Source organism: Grammomys surdaster, unplaced genomic scaffold (genome assembly GCF_004785775.1).
Source record: "Grammomys surdaster isolate TR1022 unplaced genomic scaffold, NIH_TR_1.0 63, whole genome shotgun sequence".
Taxonomy (NCBI): Eukaryota; Metazoa; Chordata; class Mammalia; order Rodentia; family Muridae; genus Grammomys; species Grammomys surdaster.
In genome coordinates this window covers 3,696,122-3,705,666 of record NW_021604565.1, presented here as the reverse complement: position 1 = coordinate 3,705,666, position 9,545 = coordinate 3,696,122, and the positions used below count along the sequence as shown (strand labels likewise).

Sequence of the window (9,545 nt, the reverse complement as noted above, 5' to 3'; positions counted from 1 at the left end):
ACTGAAGCAGCTGAAAGGGGTTGCTGCCCCTTGGGGAGAGCAACAATACCAACCAACCAGTGCTCCTAGAGTCTAAACTACCAACCTGGTAGCAATAGGGAGGGACCCATGCCTCCAACTGTATAGGTAGGGTAGGATGGCCTTGTCATGCATCAGTGGAAGAGGAGGGCAATGGTGAAGGCTGGATGCCTCAGTGTGGGGGAATTGGTGGGTGAGCAGGTGGGAGTCAGTAGGTGGGTGATGGCACATCCTCATAGAAGCAGGAGGAGAGGAGATGTGATAGGGGGTTCCTGGGTTGGGGGGGGAGTGGTGAACGGGGGTCATATCTGAAATGTAAATAAAATGTCCAATTAAAAAGATAAAAAAATTTAGGGATGTTAAAAATCTTCAAAAAAAAAAGAAAATGAAAATAAAAACAAATAAAATGCAAACACAGGAAATGAAACCTTTAGGAATTCAAATAGAAACTACAGGGGCATGCTTTGTCAAATAAGAAAAAGATACAAGAAAGAATCTCAAGTATTGAAGACATGAGAGAAGAAGTGGAAAGGTCAAATAAGATGCTAAATTCTAAAAAAATTCCTGACACAAAACATCCATGAATTTTTGCGAAACTATGAAAAGATTAAATCTACAAATAGTAGGAATAGAGGAAGGAGAAGAGTCCAGGTCAAAGGCAGAGAAAATATTTTCAACAAAGCTATAGAAAATAATTTTCCTAATATAAAGACGGGTATAAAGGCACATAAATTATACAGGACACCAAATAGATTGGACCAGAAAAAGGATATTTGCCATATAATAATCAAAATATTAAATATATAGGACAAAAACATTAAAAACTGCAAAGAAATAAAGCCAAGCAAAATATTAAGGCAGATCTATTAGAATTATACCTGACTTCTCAGTGGAGACTCTGAAAACCAGAATGGCCTCCTACAGATGTTAAGAAACCACAGATGCCAGCCCATACATTTTAATTTATATAGTGGATTGTATTGATAGATTTTCATATGTTTAATCATCTGTGCATCTTTGGGATGAAACCTACTTGATCATTATGTATCATCTTTTTTATGTGACCTTAGACTTCATTTGCAAGCATTTTTTGTTGGATATTATTGTATGTATGTTCATAAGGGAAATTGGTCTTTATGTTGGATACATTATACCAGCAAAACTTTCAATCACCATAAATGGAGAAAAGAATATGTTCCATGATAAAGTCAAATTTGAATAATATTTATCTACATAGCCAGTTTTCTAGAAAGTGCTCGAAGAAAAACTCCAACCTAAGGTCATTAATTACCCATGAAAACACAAGAAATAAATATGCTCACACAAGTAAAACCAAAAGAAGTAGAGCACACACACATCCCACCACCAACGACAACAAAAACAACAGCATCAGCATGAACACCACCAATACAACGACAGGAATCAACACTCATAGGTTATTAATAACTCTCAATATCAATGGTCTCAATTACCCAGTAAAGAGACACAGACTAACAGAATGGATATAAAAACATGATTTCTCCTTCTGCTGCATCCACACAACACAACTAAACATTAAGGATAGATATTACCTTTGAGTAAAAAAGTTAGAAAAATATATACCAATCAAATGAACCTGACACAGGCATTTTAATATCTAAAAAAATTAGATTTCAAACCAAAGCTAATCAAAAGAGACAGAGAAAGATATAGTCGTCAAGGGAAAAATCCAACAAGATAATCTTTAAATTCTTAATATCTATGCCCTAAAACTAGGGCAGCCAAGTTGATTAAAAAAATGTAAATCACATATTGAGCCTCACACACTGACAGTGGCAGTCTTCAATTTCCCATCCTCAACAATGGACAAATCATTCAGACAAAAGCTAAACAGGGAAATTGTAGCTAACCAATGCTGTAAACCAAATGGACCTGGTTGAAATTTACTGAACATTTCACCTCAAACACAAAAATATTTGCCTTCCCATCATTGCATGAAATGTTCTCTAAAACTAACCACATACTTAGACACAAACCAAATCTCAACATACACAAGAAAATTGAGACAAAAGAAAGCTTACAAACTCATAGAAATGAAACAAATCTCTACCCGGTGAAAAATGAGTCAAGATAGTAAAACAGAAAGAAGTTCTAGAAATTCTCAGTAGTAATAGGAACATGGCGTCTCAACTGACCATGTCTTGTAGCCAGGCAAGGCTTCCAGAGGAACTGGATTGCGTTCGATTGAGTCTATGGCATACCATAGAAGGTCCCAAACAGTCTAGGCTGAAGTGAAGATAAAGGTCTGGTCTCTAAAAACTAACACTGGAACTCCATTGCTGAGGACATTGTCACAACTCCTTGAACACAAAAACATTAAGAAGGTGCTTACATGGAGCCTCTACCCCTATGCTCTAGTCTCCTTGGTACATGAAGGTACTCTACAGGCTCCCAAAAGAGAAACACAGACACCAGCTCAACCACAAACCTTTGACCTACAATCTAGACTCACTGCAAAATTCCTGGCATAGAATGTATGGGAGTATCCAACCAATGCTTGATTTGACTTCAGGCCTACTCATTGAGAAGGAACCCACACCAGTCACTACTTTGATAACCAAGAACCAGAGACTAGATATTCCAGAGACCTAGGATAGAACCAAACACATAGGACTGGTCTAAAAATATTCTGCTATACTCATAGATAAGTGCTTTTACCCAGTTATCATTACAGAGCCTTCTTCCAGCCCCAGATGGGAACAGATAAAAAGACTCACAGCCAGATCATGTGAAAAGAGAGTCTAAATTGGAGATTTCCACTAAATCTCTTTCCTCAGAGGTCGGGGAGTCCTGTGGAAGATGAGGTGGAAAGATTGTGGCAATGGGACACCAGGAGAGTATAGCTCTCTGGATCAAATAAACATGTCACATATGAGCTCACAGAAATGGAAGCAGCAAGTATAGGGTACACATGCATATACACCAGGATTTCTGCTTATATATCATTAGCTATTAGCATAATATATTTATGGAACTCCTGACTGTGAGAACAAGTGGGTATCTGACTCTATGGCCTGCTCTTAGGACTCTTTTCCTTATGTTGGGTTGGTGTGTCTGACTTCAAAATGAAAGTGTTTACTTCATATTATTATTTTGTCATGTTTGGCTGTTATCACTTAGAAGCCTGTTTTGTTGTTGTTGTTGTTTTTGTTTTTTTTTCTAATGAGAGACAGAAAAGGAGTGGGTTAATTTTAACAAAAATATTCCAACTAAAAAAAAAAATCTGAGAATTCACTAAGGCTATTGATATGTCCTCTGGATTGGTAGATTTGCCCATGAAAAAGATATCCCTTACTGGCAAATATTTCTATTTTTTAGCCGTCATGTCTCAGGCAGGGCTAGTCCTTTTCCTCCTAAGGTGGTAAGACTCAGATGGAAAAAAAAAACACCAAACCAAAATGCAGAAAATAAAAAGATCTGACCAGGGGAATAGTAAACATTTACTATGGGGTCCAGGGACAATTTATATTGTTTTATTTTCATGCATTTCTTAAGATAGGATTTATGATTCAGTTTTATAGCTGAAAGAATTGATGTTGAGGGTTGTGAGAACAGATCTAGTTTGGGATAAGTCCCTGTCAGTATTACTGCACTTGCTCAGTGGTGCAGAGGAACTTAAAAGGTATGTAAGGCTTCTCTCTGGATGTGTTACATGTAGTGTCCCAGTGAGGAGTGATGTGAAAATTTTGGCATGTCTTACGTGGAAAGCAGTGATGACAGGCACTTCCCTCAGGCAAGTGTGGCCTTAAAGGTGAGGGTACAGTGGCACAGGTCAGTATGTCTCATATCTCCATGCTGGCCTTCTTGAACCAAAGTGACTGGGGAACACTGAGTGACTCCAGTGCCAAGGACTCAAAAACAACTCCGTGGTAGAATTGTTTGCTTTTCTTAAGTAGTCTATCATACCATCTGCAATTAGTGATACTTTGGCTTCTTTCTTCCCATCTATCCCATCTATCTTCTTTAGTTATTGGTCTAGCTAGGACTATATTGAAGAGATGTGGAAAGAGTCTTGTCACCACTGATTTCAATGGGATTGCTTTGAGCTTCTCTCCACTTAATTTGATGTTGGCTATGGGCTTGCTGTAAATTGTCTTCATTACGCTTAGGTATGTCCATTTTATCCCTAATCTCTCCAGTACTTTTATCATGAAGGGCTGTTGGATTTTGTCAAAGGTTTTTTTTCTACATTTAATAAGATGATCATGCGGTTTTTTTCTTTCAGTTTGTTTATGTACTGGATACACTGATTTTCATAAGTTGAACCATCCCTGCTTCTTTAGGATGAAGTCTGCTTGATTAAGTGGATACTTTTTAATGTGTTTAGATTCAGTTTGCAAGTATTTTATTTACTGAGTATTTTTGCATCTGTGTTCATGAGAGAAAATGATTTGTATTTCTCTTTCCTTGTGGAATCTTTGTGTAGTTTGGGTATCAGGGTGACTATGACCTCATCCAATAAATGCAGCAAATGATCTTTCTGTTTCTATTTATAGAATAACTTGAGGTGTGTTGGTGTTAATTCTTCTTTGAGTCTGTCAGAACTCTGCACTAAAACCATCTGGCTCTGGGCTTTTATGGATTGGGAGACTTTAAATGACTGCTTCTATTTCCTTAGGAGTTATAGGTTTATCTAAATTGTTTGTCATTAAATTAAATTTGAAAAATGATATCTATTGAGAAAACTATTCATTTCCTCTCAGTTGTTCAATTTTATGAAGTATAGGTGTTTAAAGGATGATTAATGATTCTTTTTTATTTCTTCAGTATTTGTTTTTAAGTCCCCACTTTTATTTCTGATTTTATTAATTTGACTATTCTATCTCTGCTTTGCATTACGTTGGATAAGGGTTTTTCTATCTTGTTGATTTTCTCAAAGACCAGCTCTTAGTTTCTTTGACTCTTTGTATTGTTCTTTTCAATTCTATTTTATTGATTTCAGCTGTAGCAAAGATCCCTAATAATGGAGTACATGAGGCCTAGACTGCCCATCGTCTGTAGCCAGGCAAGGCCTCAAGTGAAGTAACTGGCACCAACTCAGCCACCAAACTTTCAACCTACAGTTTGTCCTACTGGTAGAGTATGTGCTGGGACTGTCAGCAAAAAGACAAAAGAAATTTTACCCAGCAACTGATGGGAGCAGATGAAGAGAACCACAGTCAAATACTAGGTGGAGCTCATGGAGTCCTGTGGAGGAATAGAAGGAAGGTTTGGAGGGATGAGGACACACCATGGGGACACAGCCCACAAAATCAACTGTCTGGACTCAAGAGAACTTGCAGAGATCAGGGAACCTGCAGGGTGTGAACACATATTTGTGAGCACATAATATATCCTTTGTACATATATTATGGCTGAGTAGCTTGTTTTTCTTGCAGAAATCCTAACTGTGGAAGTGGATGGTGTCCTTGACTCTTTTGCCTCTTGTTGGACCCTTTTCCTCCTAGTGAGTTTCTTTGTCTATCCTTGATGTGATGTTATGTGTTGGGGTTTATTGTAACTTGCTTCTCCATATTTGATTGATGTTCCTGGGAAGCCTGCTCTTCTCTGAGGGGAGACAGACAAAGGGTGGATCTGGTAGAAAGGGGAGGTTGGGAAGATATACTGGGGTGAGGGGGCAGGAAGGCAAACTGTGGTCTGGAAGAAACTTATGACAGGAAAAAAACTCCAGAGTCTTTGAGGATTCAGCAATGTGTAGAACAGCTGAGGTGAATGAAATAAAGAAATAAAAAACCAGATGGTGACATGTTAGTTATGTGGTAGCAGACTTCCATAGAGCCATTTCACCTGCTGGCAAGCTTCCAAGAAAATCAGAGCATAGGTTCACTTCAAGAGAATCTGGGTGCTTGTTAAGTGTAGATATTTCTATTATTTACTTATATTATTATTATTATTATTACTACATATCTCTCCCTTTCTGTGTACTATAGCACTGTATCTCTGGTAATTAAGCTAGTGCTTGTATATTAGTTTTTGTTATGTTTTAAGTGTTTTTACTGTTTCTTAAAGTAGACTCAATGTTCTTCAAGAGAGTGACTATGTCTACATACTCAAGCATCCAGAACATTCTGAAGATACTCATTCCCAATGCATAGTAAAGGGTTAATAATCTGTTGCTTAAAAGGACCTCAGGACTTTTAAATTTATGAGGGGCTCATCCAAGTTCAAAGGCAGGTCAGGGGTGCCATTACTGCCTGTGCAGCCACTGCAGGCTGGACAGTTGAATATTCATCCAGTTCTTGCTTAATCTTCCTTATGCACTTGGTGAGCTTAAAAAGAAAAACTAAATTCATTTAAATATTTTATAGATTTTAATGGCTCATAATTATATAAAATTTCTTAGATGTTTTAATTTTTAACAAGGCCTTCATTCTGTCATTTGTCATTGATACTGGTGACAGGAATAGAATATGTATTAAAATGTCAAGTATATTAGGATGATGACATTTTATCTAAGTACATAATTAAATTGCATTTTAGAACTGATAATCCATATTTCAAAGGAGGTGAATTGTATTTGAGAATCTTTTCTTGAGGTTTCTCCAGTTGCTATTCTACAACTCTGTACCAACTCTATGTATGATCCCAGAGCTGCCAAAAAACCCAAATTGATGCTTTGCATGGCATTCTGGGAAGAGCATGTGAAACTAAAGGTGTCTATGTGGTTCTTCAAGGTATAGAGGAGAATGAATATTTTGTGCCTCATATAACATCCTGGTGCCCAAAACAAACTGACCATCTTCATTACAGTAGTGACCGGAAGTGTGAGCCAATAGGAGACTGTTGAGAAGATTTACTGACGAGAAAGCAGCAGCATTCACAGGGCTGACAGTTATAGCAATGCGAGGGATGACACCTACAAGTGTTTGGTGCCTGAGTTTCGGTCCATGTTATATGAAGTTCTCAAATTTCCAAGCTTCCCACTGGAAAAAACCATAATTGTAATTGTTGAAAATGTGTGCATTATAATTATTCTTTACAGTTACCTAAGCATGATCCTACAGGACAGAGATATTAATAAGGCTGAAAAGTGTACTTTTATAGAGCTTTATAAAAATTTTAATTCATATATATATGAATATGTGCATATATATGCATGTAAGTGTACAAATAACAATGGTTTTCCAGAGATTTTATTTTTCCTATGGAATTTTATCACTAATAAAAAAGTTTACAACTTCTTTCAACCAATGCAGATTTATTATGTTAATATTCCTGTTCAAGGTGCTTTGGAGAACTGCTACATAATATAAAATGACCTTAGCTTAAGGTTTAGAATGGGTAGCACTCTCTCATGTTGATCAAGTCTCCCTTGTACTGGCATTTCAAAGACAGAATGCACTTATTTCATGTCAGAGTATGTCAATAGCCCTCACACAGTGTAGGAAAGCAATAACAGTTTTCTGAAAAGTTCAGATCATCAAAGCTACTGGTTAAGCAGAAATGCATGAAACTCCATTTACATAACACAGCAGCAACAAAGGATGGCAATTGCCTACAAATACTAAAGAACAAGTTTATAAGAGTCGCAACTGTCTATCGTTCCTGTCTCTAAAAGGTTCACCACATCAACTGAGAGTAACATCCGTCAATAAAGAAAGAGTAAATGGGGTTGGTACCCACCATTCAGCAGCCTCCAGGGCACTCCTCACAGTTCTCAGCCATTTCAGGTAAGAGTTGTCTTCTAACAGACAAAATAAAACAAAAGCATCATTGCCTCATAAGGAAATAGAAAAAAAGGACTGTTAATTTCATGAAGTATTTGAAAGTAAATACTTCATGTTTTCATAAATAATTAAAATGTGTTTTTAAGGATTTAATTATTCTTGCTGTGAAAAAAATACTCGCTGTTGTGTTTATAAAAAGATAAAGAGATAAAGAGTTTATTCTGTGGGTGTGTGGAGAGGTATGGGGGAAGGGGATGTCTCAGCAGGCCCATGCTGAGGAATGCCCATCCCCCTGAGGGACCAGCCACACACCGGTATAGCATAGAATAGAGTTTATTCAGGGCATGGGGAGGGGAGCCAGGAGGGTAGTAAAGGCAGAGAAAGAGAGAGAGGGAAAGAGAGAGAGAGAGAGAGAGAGAGAGAGAGAGAGAGAGAGAGAGAGGAGAGAGAGAGCGAGCGCAGAGAAGTAGAGGAGGCTGTGGAGATGTGGAGTGAGGGGGAAGGTAAGGGCGGAGGGGGAAGAGAGAAGCTACAGGCAAGAGATCAAGAGATTAAGAGAGCAAGAGATTAAGAGAGAGAGGAGGGGGCAGGCAACCCCTTTTATAGTGGGCAGGCCTACCTGGCTGTTGCCAGGTAGCTGTGGGGAGGAGCATACCTGGCTATTGCCAGCTAACTGTGGAGGTGGAGTTTAGACAGAACACTAACTCTCAAAGTTACATCAATCTTTAAAGACCAACATTGATTATTTAACATGCTTGGAAACCTGAACCACATTTTTGACTGCTGGTTGTAGACTTTGTTCTTGGTAGAAACATCTTTGTTTCTTCTCTTTTAATCCTGTTTATAAACCCTGGCTATATTGACTCCTGTAGTAGTAAAACTGATCTCAAAGAAAGTCATGGTCTTCCTCAAGAGAATCAAGATTCTTTATGGCAGTTGATAAATTCTTTTCCAACAATGCCTGAGCTTCATCAATATCATATTAAAGAATCACATGAGCCCCACACGACAGGCATACTTTATCTGAAGGAACAACTGAAGCTTGGCAGTCAAAGGTTTGCATCTGCCAGTAAGAATCTGGTTCTCATTAAATTGGTGGACTCTCTTTCTTTTAGCATGTATTTTAGAATTTCTAAAGTTTGTTTAATTTCAGGAATATGACCTTTAAGTCCCCCCTCTTTTTGAGCAAAGTTGAGTTCCATAAATTTATACTTCTAATATTGTTAATCTGGTGTCTTTAATGCTGTATCTGCAGTCTCATTTCCAGGATGGTTCATGAAGGAATCTATACTTTCCTGTAGCGGGAGGTATTAGAAAAATTGGCAGCCTTTTGGCTGCCTACTCTAAGTTCCTGCACGAATGGCAACACCTGCTGTGCAAAGACCACAGGCTCAGGTTCCAGGTTCTGGGGCCACGTGGACAGAATTAAGCATTACTGGCAGGCAGGCTACATTGGCCCAGCTGGGTATTCTCATCTTGACAGGCTTTACAGTGGGGCCACCCTAGCCCCATGCCAGTCTACTCCACAGTCAGCTGCCACACCACCCAAATACCAAGTAAATCAAAACTCTAGATGCTTAAAGTTAACCAATCGATTTATATGTTGGCAAATACTCAATACACAAGATGCTCACACTGTGGGGAAAATTTAAAAAAGGCCGCCACAGCGACGCAAGCTTGCGCCGCCGTGGCAGGTCCCACATCAGGGAAGAAGATCCTACGGTTCCAGCGGCCTGAGGGCCTTGGCAGCGGCAGGCCCCAGTAACACGAGGAAGTCCTTGGTTCCAAAAAGGTTTATTGACATGACGGATAATAGATGGA

The 9,545-nt window shown here is 38.5% G+C and overlaps 1 pseudogene; it reads right to left on the bottom strand.

Annotated features, from left to right (window-relative positions):
* Window positions 1–6,221: 6,221 nt before the first annotated feature.
* LOC114620704 lies at window positions 6,222–9,007 on the bottom strand (annotated as a pseudogene).
* Between the last annotated feature and the right edge of the window lie 538 nt (window positions 9,008–9,545).